The sequence below is a fragment of the Lycorma delicatula genome, chromosome 1 (genome assembly GCF_047948215.1).
Source record: "Lycorma delicatula isolate Av1 chromosome 1, ASM4794821v1, whole genome shotgun sequence".
Classification (NCBI taxonomy): domain Eukaryota; kingdom Metazoa; phylum Arthropoda; class Insecta; order Hemiptera; family Fulgoridae; genus Lycorma; species Lycorma delicatula.
In genome coordinates, this window is record NC_134455.1 from 318,634,849 (window position 1) to 318,649,352 (window position 14,504).

Here is a 14,504-nt window from a genome sequence, read left to right on the forward strand (position 1 = left end):
TTATTTCCACCTCTCTATCTCTTTATATTTTGCATCGATTCTTACCTACAATATAAATCCTTAATCTAAAAACGATCACTCATTATCATCATATAGTTTCTTATGTTGTAATTTAGTGTTTTCATCCAATATATCTTCAACAAGTAATTTTCCTAACACCAAGAATAATATCACTCAACCCATACTTTGCCGTTTATTTTCATCGTTCTATTTTCAAAGATATTCTTCCCTAATTTGAGTTAAAAATTTTTCATTGCGAAGTATGTAAATGAAAATAATTTTGATGTTATATTTGCGTTTGCAAAAGTTATTCTTGCTTCCCTATTATCCATATTTTATTAACAATTAATGTTATCATCTTTACAAAAAAAAAAAATAAATATATAAAAAATAAAATCTCATTATTTACTATACATACGACAGGTATTGAATTTTTTCAAATTTCTCTAAAAACATTTTTTAATATATTTTTACTTCATCCATAACCTTTGAAATCTTACTGCCTAGGCTAAGAGGATCCTTCAAATTCGACGTTATTGTATTCTCTTAACTTAATATTTAACTCTTTATGATTCTCTTCTATGGTATTTCATCACCTTTTTTCAATCTTTTCTACATTGGAATTTTAATCCAAGCAGTGAATTTATAATATTTACCTTACTTCTTCTAACTAGCTCTTAGTTTTGGAGAAAATAATAATAGTATACCAATTAGGCTTTAATTATTATCCATCCTTATCACTTCCTAATACTTGTGTAGAACATAACACTTCAGTCTCCAAATTTGAATTATTTTTTCCTAAAGACCTAAATTTTCCTTCACATAAAATTAAGTTTTTTTGGCTTGTCTAAAAATTTTCCATTATCATTTAAAATCCTTTTTTCATATATTATGCTAAATTGCTGAATAGGATTACCTTGTGTTTCCTTATTAAAATTTACTTTAATGCACAAAAATTTATTTTATATTTTTTAACAGACTTCAAAAAATGAAGAGCAGGAGGTTTTTAATTTATTGGGGGTTTCTAAAAAAAAAATACATTTTTTATGTATGTTCAAGCTTCTATTTTAATGAGATGAGCGGTTCTCCGCAATCTTTTCTTTTATTTTATAGAAAGTGTTCTTAAGGGTTAAGAGGTTTTACCAGTAAACATAATTAGAATTTAAAAGAAAACATCTTTATTGAAGATTTAAAAGTACATTTTGTAGCTCTTATCTTATTACAGTAAAAGTAATATATATTTCTGCATTCCAAACAGCTTTAGACTCTCGCTTATATTAGGAATTTTACGTCATTTTTATTTGTATTTTTCTTCTGATTTTTATTAAAAAACAGATTTTAGCCATAATATTACATGTATTTGGAATTTTTTATATAGGCAGATTTCGTTTTGCAATAGCACCTTCATGTTATGTAAAAATTAATTTGATTCAAAGAATTTCAGTTTTTCAATAAATTCTTTGACTTATTGAAAAGAGAGAGAGCCTTGGAGTCCGTAAGAGTCTTCAATTTTAAGGCGACTATAAAAATATGAAGTTTAAGAAACATTGAACACCGTTTTTTAATAAAAAATTTATGTCAAGAAACTTTTCTGTTTGAAATTTACTATATAAAAAAATAATTTACAAGTATTTTATTGTGTTCTAAAACTGCAGGTTTAACTATTTTATACTAAGATATTTATTGCCAAAAATATATTTCATCCCTTATTCTAAAGTTTTTTCATAACTATTGTCCTCAAAATTTTTTGTTATTTAAATATTAAACTAAGATACTTAACAAACTTAATTTATATTATAATTACCTTTACTTCAATTTTAATACAATTTTTAAATAGATTCAATAATAATATTAAAATTATTAATATTTAATACTAAATAAGTTTATAATCAGCAAATTTGATATCCATTATGTTGTAGTAATAGATTTATCTAAATCAAATGTATATAAATCAGATTATTACCAATCGTAATGGCTGAATGGTAGTGTCTCTGTTTTTCGTCCTGTTAGTTTGGGTTCGAGTCGAGGTCATGGATGGCATTTTTTCACACGCTTAAAAATTTCTTTCATTACCATCAATCGGCAACTATTACAAGGGACCAGCCAGAGTTAACGGAATATAATAATGTTAATTGCCACTGGAATTTCTCTCCTTCAAATAAATTATGGACATTCAAAATATCTACTCATTATTTCGAAGTAACATTTGTAGATACATTATAAAAAAATAAACAAATTAACAAAAAAAGTTATACAGAATCAGTATCATTTATTTGAAAATACAATATAAATTTAATTACTTAATAAAATAATACTTGTGTATATTATTATAACTTATTCTAATCTTCTAAGTTACAAAACACCACATTGATACTTTTACATAATCACCGTAAAGACCAAATTTTTTTCAATTCTGGTATGGCTTATTAGTTTATCAGCATTGTCATCTGTTAGAGTAAAATGAATCTCTTTTTTATTACTCAATACTTAGGCTTAATTTTCATTGTTTTTATTATACGATTTTTTTTATTTATTCAAAATATGAAATTTAGCTGAACTTAAAAATGTTTCAAAAATTTAGGAAAACTTCATTAGGTACTTTTCTTTTGAGGTGGAAATGCATTTATTACGCACGAAACGTCGGACTCCTACTGAGTTTTATCCGACAACCACCAGCAAACTACCGACTAAACCCAACCCCGTTTGGAGTCATCCTGCACACCCCGGAACCACCATTAGGCATAACGTCAGGGTACGCAGGCTCCAGACCGGTCATTCTAGCTTCAACGAGAGTTCAAACCAATAAACGCCATAACGACTTAACATTACAACACTAAATTACTATAATACTACAATAATTATATTTTATATATATATATATATATATATATAATACTACAACTACAACAAGATTTTTTTTTTTTAATTAGCCCTGTGACTTCACCGGTGCGAATTTTGCTACTGGTACAAACGTAGACACGATCACACTTAAACTCAAATAAATAAATCCGAAAACACAACAGGATAAACGATCCGACGCAACATAACAGTATCACGGTAACGAATAACGCAATAACAGCTTGAATTACAACGCCAAATCCGCGAGATAAACCCCCAACACGTTCATTAGGTACTGCCGTTAAACAAAAAAAATTATTTTTACTTACTTTCTTTAAGTAGAATATGAACATAATGATTCCAATATATCATATATTTTTCCAATATATTATATTTTGTCGTAAAACGTTCAGATTCAAATTATAATAATCAATCTATACAGTGATTTTAAAATTATCATAGGTAGAATATTAAAATTTACAATTTTGACATCGATTATTTTGTTAAATAATCGTGCGTCAAAATTAAAAACGTGTTGTAATGGCTTTTAGTATTATTTATTATTATTTTCTCCATTAAAGCCCAATAAAACTTGTACTTTTACGGTATAATTAATATAATATAGTTTTTCTCTTTGCAAAAACCATACAAATGTTTTATTACGTATGTCTTTATGATTGACTGATACGTTACACTTTAATGAGTTATGTTATGGTTGTCAGTATCATGTTTGGACGTTATATGTTATTCACATATGTTGATATATATGTATATTTTTGCAATGCAAAATTTTAATTTCATTTTTAGATTAAATTATAACAGAACTCAGTCGTTTATTTACATCCGTAAGAATATTTAATATCATACTGTCAAAACAACCTGTCTATTGTCATAATTTTACGTTTTGTATCCTTACAGATAATTTATAGTGGAAAATAATAACTATAGACTAACAATCCATATTTAATTTTTCACATACTTGTTCATGAATTGCAAAAAAAATAAATTTTATAAATCACACATTTAAGTGAAGTGAAACCGTTTATCAATTAATCACAACTTAACTAATTTTCTCGAAAAAAAACCAAATAATAAATAAATGAAAATAGTATTGTTATGACAGTTATTGCACACATAGTTATTTCTCCAATAATTTTGGTACTATATAAAATATTATAAGTCAAATAATATTTATTGATTTCCACTACTACTCTGTTCCTATTTCATGACAGAACAATTATATATTACTTTCCCGGTGAATATAGCCAAAGGGAAAAATATGACGATCATGATAAAAGTGGGTTTTTGGTGTTTTATGTTGTTCATGGTGTAATAGAGCAAGTTTAAAAAAATTTGCAAATTTTTACGTTTTAAGGTTTTACTAGTTCATCTAGACCAAACAAAAACTTATGTATATATTTATATGTGGATTGCACTATTCTTGACCTTATATCTCAGGATTTATTTTCTACATATTTGACTCAAATATTTCTGTACATAGGGTATAGATCACATTAATTTCTTTATAAAAACTGTTGAGTAGGTGGCAAGATATCGTGTAAAATCCAATTTTAGTTGGCTTCAGAGGTATTTTAGAAAAACAATTTATTTTTAAAACAAATTAGTTACTTACAATGCCTACATAAATAACAATTTTTTTTTTTAAATCAACTAACCTCTTAAAATTAAATCCTATGTTTATGGTTACTTTTGTCTATCTTCCTTGAGTTTAAATATTTTTAAACAATGTTTTGAAAGTTTGTAATTTTTTCATATAAATGAATCATATTTCATATAATTCATATAAATGAATTATCAAGAAATACCTTCAATTTTTTTAAATTACAAATCCGGGACTAAATTGCACAAAAAGATTTTAAAATGAAAATAGTGTACAACATATTATATAATATTCAGCCAGCTTTTATATATATAATTTATCTGCCTAAAATGAACTGTTTATTCCTTTATGAACAAATAATAAAGGAACTATATGTTAAATATTAATAGTCATGGAAAGTGGAATATTTATCACGGAATACATGTTATAAAAACAGTTCTTTTTTAACATATCTGTGGTACCTTATTTAAGCTATGTGAGAAGATAAAACTAAAATGGCAGCTTACTATTTTAAGTAATGTACGATAAAAAATGTTTAAAAAAGGAAAAAATTTCCTTATGCTAATAAATGAGACTAGTAATATATTATTGTAAAAGTATTATTGAATACTTGAGTATTCAGAACTACACTATCGATTTGAATAATCAATAAAATTCTGTAAAATGCAATGAAATTTACAAGTAGTTAAGAAAGTTTTTAGCAGCACAGAGATTTATATAACCCTTTTAAAAACCACTTTTCAAATTAAAGGAAAAAAGGGAACGTGGAGGCCACTGTCCTCTGCTGACAGCTCGATCATTCGTGAAAACTGCATGAACGCGATGCAGTTAAACATTTGATGTGTGACACGTTGATCCGTCTTGTTGAAAAAACTGTATTCTTTTTCATTATCATAATTGCGCATAGAATTCTTTGAGAACTGTGAGATAAACTTGTGTATTGACAGTCCGGTCAAAAAATATTGGTCCCACTATATGACTACCTGAAACTGTACACCAAACACCAATTTTCTCATCGTAAATTGGACTCTCAAATATTTCGTGAGGATTGCTTGCCATCCAATACCTGGTGTTCTGCGAATTAACATGACCGGATAAATGAAACCATTCGTTCCGGTTTGTCTCTCTCCTTCAGTTGCTGCACAGTTGTAACGCGGTACGGTTTCATTTTAATTCGTGAAGATTTTTACGACAGGGCGTGTATTTAACACCGGATTTTGGGGATAACTAGCGAAGTTATTTTTTTGAAATGGCAGTTATTCTGTTTTCAATATCGGCAATGACCAGTGGGGTTCTAACGGAAGGTTGTTTATTTCGTTTTGCATTTGAAACCTGTGTACTCCGTTTTTTTAACTAAATTGTGTGTGCTAGTCTTCGCTGGGATACAGGCACTTGGAAATCTTACTACGAATACTTGACGTGATTCTTCAAACGATCCAGAACGAACATAGTCATCAACTATAGCTATCCTCTCCTGGATATTTAATAATGCATTTTACACAAACACAACTCAATTCACAATACTGCATTGCAACAAAACATATACTACTCTTAACATGTAACCACCTTAAAAACGACAGCAACAATCAGTAGTAACATATATACCCACTAGTCGCGCTAGTTCTGTGAGTCTTTCATAAATAGTGTTGGATATCGGTTTCATTATGGGTTCGGTTTTAAGTTGCTCATTCTGAAGATTATAACCTTACGTACGATAAAAACTACAATGATTGAAATTTCAACATTTTACCATCAGACCTTTAAAAAGAGTCATGATACATATGTTTGACGTGATAAATGGTACAGTTTAAATACAGTACTACAAATCTGTGTATGCTTTGATGGTAGATCAATTGGTAGCCTTTTATCAGGGATGAAGTTCAAGATATTTGCGCAGAAAAATGAGTCTGAAAGTTTAAAATTCAATCCATTTTAATCTTTAGGAATTATTAAAAAGTACTTTTTTCTTATTCCTCTTTACAACCCCTTTTAGAATAATTGTGATAAATATCAGCTTTCTGGAAAAGAGGTGAATTTGAATCAGTCAGTCAGTAAAGGCATTATTTTTATTACGCTTTATTTATCTATATTATTTTTAAGTTTATATTTATTTGTATACAAATTTTTTACCTTAAATATATGTTGCTATCAAAATTCAATGTATTTGAAAGAAAAAGCGAAATTCCTTTACGGCATATAATTATTTATTTATGAGGATGTATATAAAAAAATATATTCTCATTGAAATAAATAGTTATTTATTACAATAGTCATTGGAGTTCAAAGTTTCTATTCAACATGTTATAAATAAACATGGGGATAATGGAAATACGTGACTATCCTGGTTTTGTTCTTTTAAGCGTGTTTTAATGGAAAACTTTGTTTTTTCAAGTATTGTTCGAGCTACTTTCAGAGATAAATTCTGCTTCCATCATCATTTGATTGAAAAATATCCTGAAATTTACCCAACTACATCATTTTAAAAGTGGTTTAACGGAAAATACAAATCAGTTTTCATGGGATCTTAAGTTATTTTTTGCAAAATTCAAAATTTTATTTTAACAGGTTTAGTTAATTCATGGAAATTGGTAGAAACAACTTTACTCACAATTAACCCTCTTAGCTGCAGCTTTAGAAGAAATTACAAAAACATTGCTCTGAGTATTATGGGAGTAAACACTCCTGAAAAAACTTTAGTGGTTCATCGTTACTGGAACGAAATAAATTAAAAAAACTAAGAAAAAGGCTTGCATCCAATTTTTCTTTTCTAGGAATGAATAAGGGAAAATCCCTTCTTAGCGGTAGCTTATTACCTAAGAGAAAAATTGCTTAAGGTTTCATTTATCCAGATATTATATTTTTAGTATTTCTTTAAATAATTACAACTGGATAGGGGTTACTGATCGAAATATTTTTGATCTTATTTTTCCCTTTTTCTAACAAAAAAGCAAGGGAAAATTCAAGAAAGAAAAGTAATGTTTTACAAAATTATATATAACACATTTTATTTTGCCAAAGAATATCCTCTTTTATTAAAAGATATAATCTTTTGGAATATCGGCAATACCTAAATATTCACTTTAAATGTTCCCAAGAATAAATTCCAGCTGCCAAATTTCAGCTGTTTACTTATTTGCAAAGTGAGAGTGTTAACAACTGATGTCAGTGAAGATGTTTTAATATATTTGTGTATCTGTGTAAGTAATTTAAATTATGAATACGAATTTCAATCGGTTTGAATCTTCATTCACCTCCTTTGATAAAAGCACCACTCAGCGTAGCGGTAATTTATTACCTAAGGGAACCATCATTTACAGGTACTTTTTTTAATTTAACCTTAAGAGGTTCCTGATTAATTTTTTTTTCACAATTTTCCTGAAGAGCCACTTAGGGGAATAAGTATCCCAAATTTCAGCTTTGGGCATTCTTCTTCTTTTCCATTTACTGCATACAGCATGTCCTACAAATCCTTATTAATTCCAAGTTGAACAAAAGCTCCAAGATGTTTTTAATTAACTCGGCAGAATAATAATAAATCTTTGAAGAACAATTATTCATTGTTAAAAGTAGAATATACATAGCTCGTTCTTATGGAAGGAAGGTTGAGTCATATTTTGAACGGGTTGCAGTATTCGAGCAAATGCGATATATTAATTTTGTTTATGCAACTGTAAAAAACAAAAATAAAATCATTTTTATCTATGAAACTGAAAATGAAATGAAGGAAGGTAAAAGAAAAGAGGACGTACGGATTAAATTGACTACTACAAACATAATTAGTAATTTGTAACAATAAAAGTAAAGCAATATCGCTAATTTATTTTGTCGTTATCTGAATAATGAAAAGATTTAGTAGTACAATAGAAGTTTTTAATACTAATAAAAGTATAAAGTGCTTTTATTATTTTTGTACTACACAGTAATGAGTTTTATTGTTTTTATTATTTTATCATCTTACTGCTTTTATCATTTTTATATTACCCAGTAATGAAATCACAGTAATTAATCCTATTGTTAAAAAGTTTAGAAATATTGCACAATATTTTTTTGTACATCAGAATTATGTTTATCAAGGAAATTAAAATGAAGATTGTATAAATTGGTATATTTCTCATTTAAGATGTATTAAACGCCATTTCCTATAAGGGCGGCTAGTTGCTTCATATTTTTAACAGTGTAAAGATCCTCTTAAGGATCGTAATTGCTCTATTGCCGTGAAATTACAAAAAAGCCATGACCATAACAATTTATTTAAAATTAAAAAGGATTTTATGGGACACAGTTTTACATGAATATTAATAATATCAAATATTTTTGAAGATAAGCTTAAAAATAATGGTAAGGAACGTGTAACTCTTTGTAGTTTTTAGGTGCATCTAATAGTGTTACGATCCTACTTGACTAAGCAAATGTTTGTGTAAAAAATATAATCTCCTGATTAATTTGACATTTAAAGTGTTAGGATGACGTATTGCGGGGAATCTTTTGACTTACATTTTTTAAGAACGGCATGTCTATCTAACTGTATAAACACACTTTATAAAATTGTAAGTCTAAAGATTACTTAAAGTGGGCGTGGTCACTTTTTTTTACTATAATAAAAATTGGTTTTTATGAAAAGGGTTTGCCGTGCGATTCGGTTCTCTATACATAGCCGAGGAGTGAATGTATAACATTCACTAACTTAACGCTAGGATTCTTCAATATTATTATTATTGTTAAATATATATTTTTTTTTTAAATTCTAATTATGTTTATTTTTATTAAAGATTGGTATAATTTTTTTTCAAAAAACCGAATGAAGACTATAGAAAAATAACGTTTTTGGATTACTTTAAAGGAAATTTTAATCGTGTGCTCTATAGCAAATGAAACAACTAATCTTGCATTTTTTTTCTGAATTTTTACAGGCATCGACTGCTAGGGTCATTAGCCCTCGTCACATTCTTTAAAAGAAATTAGTATCACCATCAGGATCGTCATATGTAAGGGTGTAAAGGACCCTTACATTTTATTTAAAAGGACAACCAACATAAAAACATTAAGACACAAAAACAACAAGACAAACACAACACTTACGGGGTGTAAAGTGCCCCGATATTAAAATTTGAGATAAGGTTCTAAAAAAGACCATGAAATTAAAAATACAACTTATCAATACCATTTCTTTATTCTACCTGTCTCGTTTATAGTTTGTTTAAGCACCCTCGGGGCAACAAGAACCACCGTGAAGCAGTATATTAGTCACGCCAGGATGCCGTGGCAGTTGACTCCTTATACACAGGCTACAGGCATCCATTGCGCTTACCCATAGCCTCGCGTCCTAAGTTTACCCTTGAGGGTCCCCCATGCCATCATTGGACACATCTCGACTTACTGCTCTTGAATGCAAACAAGCCAGGATGGCCTAGGCAAGAGGGCTACCTCCTGTCACTACACGTGTCACGCTTCGAGACTACCATATACATAAAGAATTCCACTTAGAGATTCTTTAACACATCTTTAAAAATTTTTCAACTTTTACAGACTTCTAAGAAGTCCACTGGCGTGTAAAAATGCAACTATATTTTCTTCATTTCCATTATCCAGATCAGCAGTAATGTCACTTCTTAGACGGAACCTCTTTCTGAGGTCCTCATATATAGTACACTCTTCTATTAGATGCTTAATTGTAAGTGTTTTATGGCAAACACCGCACATTGGTCTCTCTTCGCCGGTTAACAAAAAGGAATTTGTCAATCACGTGTGACCGATTCTAAGTCTGGTCACAGCTACTTGTTCACGGCGAGTCAACTTAAAGTCGCTTTTCCAATTATATGGAGAAGTTTTCACTGAGTTTAATTTTGTATTTAAACTCCTCCAATCAGTATTCCATTTGTTTCTTACTATGTTCGTTAGACAGTTTTTATCATCTGCCACTCTTACAGGAAATGCATCCAAATCATCGCAAACTGTTGCCTTTCTGGCAGCTTCGTCTGCGCTTTAATTACCTGTAACAGCAGCATGCCCTGGAGTCCATACAAATACGCATCGCTGTCCTCGTTGGTTTGGAACATACAAAATGGACAGGATGTTTGAAATTAGGATGTTTTTGTTTTTGTTCCAAATTGCAACAAGTGCACTTAGAGAATCGGAACATATTAGCACTCTCTCTTCGCAATAGTGTTCTCTGTAGCCAAGAGCTTGCTGAATGGCAGTAAGTTCTGCCGTAGAAACACTGGCCATATCTGGCAGTTTCCAAGAATGGGCTTCTCCATTTACATATATGGAGCATCCAACACCATGTTCGGTTTTAGAACCGTCAGTATAAATTCTAATATATTCTTCATAACTACTGACGGTTGCCAAAAATTCCTGTTGGATGATCACTGCTGGTTTCTTTTTTATTTCTCCCTGAGTTAGATCCAACCTTGAATTTACCGCTGGCGAGAGCCATGGCGGTATTTCTCTTGTGGAAATTGCTAGAGACTCCGGAATAGCAGTTTCGTATTTTCTTCTTAATTCGTGGTATCTAATTCCGGCTGGTCTGGAATAGGTAGCACGATGTTCGTATAATGCAGCCATAGGATGATTATTAAGAAGTTTGTTATTTACATGGGCAGGGAAAGCCCATATATTTGCTGCGTATCTTAGCAGAAGGATCTCTCTTCTATAATGTAGTGGCAGTATTCCGGCTTCAGACATTAGACTAGTGGCTTGACTTGTGCGGAAAGCGCCTGTTGCATATCTTATTCCGCTATTGTGAATAACGTCTAACTTTCTTAAATGCGACTTCCTAGCGGATGAATATACAATACATCCGTAGTCTAGTTTTGATTGAACCAATGCCTTATACAATCTCAATAATATCTCTTTATCTGAGCCCCGATTAATGTTCGATAAACATTTAATAATGTTTAGGGCTTTTTTGCATCTAACACTCAAGTCCTGTATGTGTAGTCCCCACGTAAGGGATTTATCCAATACTAGTCCTAAAAATCTAAAATTGTCTTTATATTGTATTGGATCATTGCCAATTCTCAACATAGGATTTTGATGAGGAATTCTCTTCCTACAGAAGTGTACACAACACGTTTTTCTGGTGAAAATTGGAATCCATTATTCCTCGCAACTTCATTTAGAGCATTAATCACCCGTTGCAATTTGTACTTCACCATAGCAGTCTTGTTGCTGGCATATACAATTGCCAAATCATCAACATAGACGCTTTTGCTGATTTCTACTGGAATGGCTAATATCAATTTATTAATGGCGATGGTGAACAAGGTACCGCTCAACGGCGAACCTTGTGGTATGCCATTTTCCAACAACAATATTTCTTAGCATTAATCCATCGTCCAATTCAAAACCTAATACCTGACGTACATGTAGAAGTACAGTGGTTTAGAATATTTATCCTTTAAGGGTGAAGATGAAAAATCAAAAATTCTGTGCAGTGCACTACTTGGATGAGTGAGAGTTCTGATCTGAATATGTATTGAAATGTTGTGACAATATTGTTGGTAGCAGAAGAATGAATAAATCAGTATTTTGAAACTGTTTTCAATTTAAAAAAAAAAAATTTTCTGCTTATGCATTAATTCACCAGAGAAGCTTTGATAAGCTTGCTGCACTTGGGAGTATAAAAAGTGACTTCAGCAGCGTATGAAAAATGCAAAACTAAGTGGGATTTGAACCCAGTACTTCCAGATAAAAGACAGAGCGCGACTTCTCTGTCGTGGAGATCGACATTTATTCAACAATTAATTGTTTAAAGAAAAAAGTCTTAATTAGGTTAAATTGTTTGAGATAAAAATGATATCAAAAAGATGTAAGAAGAACTTTGTAAATGTTTATATTTATAAAGTTTAAGGTTTAACTTTTAAGTTTATAAAATGGTTATTACTAATCTTTTAAAGAAAAATTTTAATTATAATAATTAATTGCATAGGTTGCGAAATCGACAAACAACTTCATTTTAACCATGGGTAACTAGCGCCCTTCAGTCGGATAGAGCATTGGCGCCAAGTCTCGCTGACCCATTTTTAATTGTCTTCTATTCATTTCTTTTTGTGAAAATAAAGATGTTGCACTGGTTTTTTTCTTACTATTTAAGAGTTTTTGGTAGTAAATAAAATAAAATGTTACGTTTAATAAATTTATTAAACAAGTTTTAAAATTAGTGAAAAAACTCTAAAATTACTGGTATATTATACGTAGCACTTAAAAATCTTATACTTGTAAAATAACACATTAAATTGTGTTTATGAGTGTACCAATGAATAATAATAATTATAAGTTAAATAAAGATTATTTATACTCTAATAAAACTTGGATTTTGTCTATCACATATCAAATATTAGTCTTGAATTGGGCAGTTCGTACATGGAAATTCTGCGTGACTTAGACAAATGAAACTGAGGCAATGTTTGCAGTGGTATTTCTTCTTGCTGTTTTTAACTACAGAAGTAGCATCTTTTCCTGCTTCCCTCTGGGAATTGATAGCTATTACAGCCTTCAAAGTTGTACCTGTGACCTCTTGCCTTCTGTGCCTAATTTCTGGAAGAAGATTTGATATTACAGATTTACGTTGCACGTTCTTCGCCGTCACTGATGCTGCTAATCCTCTCAAGTATTCTCTTCGAATCATTGTAGTGGCGATGTTGTTTATAGTAAATGTGATTTGCGAATTAATGCTAGATTTATTAGTTCAAATAGTATCATTCATCATCAGCCACCGCCTTGAATTTCTTGCTACGTCACGTAAAGAACAGAATTTAACTAAAATATCAACTCCATTGGTGGAATTATAGGAAGTTATCATTCCTGGTTTGTATTGTTCTCCTGTAGAGTCGTCAATCGCATGATCAAAATGCATGCTGGTGGCCACAATATTCTTAATATTTTTGGCAGAAATATTAAACTATTAAAAATATTAAAAGTGCAGATCCCGCAGTTTTTATCAGTGGATAAAACGGGAAATAATTGGCACAAGTGATATTTGAGCCACTAACAGATTTCAAGACTGGTAAGTCTTGAAACCACAATAAATGAGTTTATTGCCTGAAAGATTCCTGTGGTTGTTTTCCGACATATGGTTCCCAATTTAACATGTATAATAGTTTTGAATCAACCAATGCAAACAGTTTGAGCCCACATTTGTTTGTTTTTTTTGTCATGTATTGGTGAAATGAGCACCGCTGCCTGAAAGCCAGAAGCATTTCATCTACTCACTCTTTCAGTAACTACTTACTCTTTTAGTAGGTGAGTACCTACTGTGTAACTTCCTTTGCAGTTTTCTCTAAATATTTCTAACGCTTGACAGATAGGGGCCAATTTATCAATCTGCCGCTTTTTTTGTCTGTTATCAGTATTGTCAAAACGAAGGTATCTGAGCAGAAACAAAAATCTTTCTCTTGATAATATTACCCAAAACCCTTCAATGCCATTACCGTTACGTTTCCATAACTCTTTTGTATTTAGGGGGTCACTTTTCAAACAATCTGCTAAATAAAATAAGACAAAAAGAACTTTAATTTCTATTAAGTTTGTAGCTTTACCTGACCTTTCCCTAGTAAATTTAGGCCTGCATTTGTCTATGTACAGATTCGTATTTCAACAATATTCAGAATTCATTACCAAAAAACCACCTCCAGCATTCAATCAGCAGTTTTTGCATACGCTCTTACCCAGGCAAATCGATTACAATATTAGACGGACGGTTTCTTACCATTTGTCTGCATGAGCAATCTATTTTCCATTTTGTCTGATTTTTCCAAATTTAACTCTTGATTGAGGTTGTGGTGGTTGTTCATCTTGTCCCATCTAATTTTTATTGTTTCGCCTTCTTTTTCCGTATTCGTGTTTTCCGAAAAAACTTTTAAACTGCCTTCAGCTAGAAGACTCTTCAAACTTCTTTTCCATATCACTGTCACTAAAACGTTGATCTAAAAGTATACTTAACCGTTCATGATCTTCTTGATTTGCCATTTTTATTTGAAAAAGCAATAATCCAGAAAATATATAAAGACACTCATAAAAAATTATCGTCCTTTTAACCATCCCC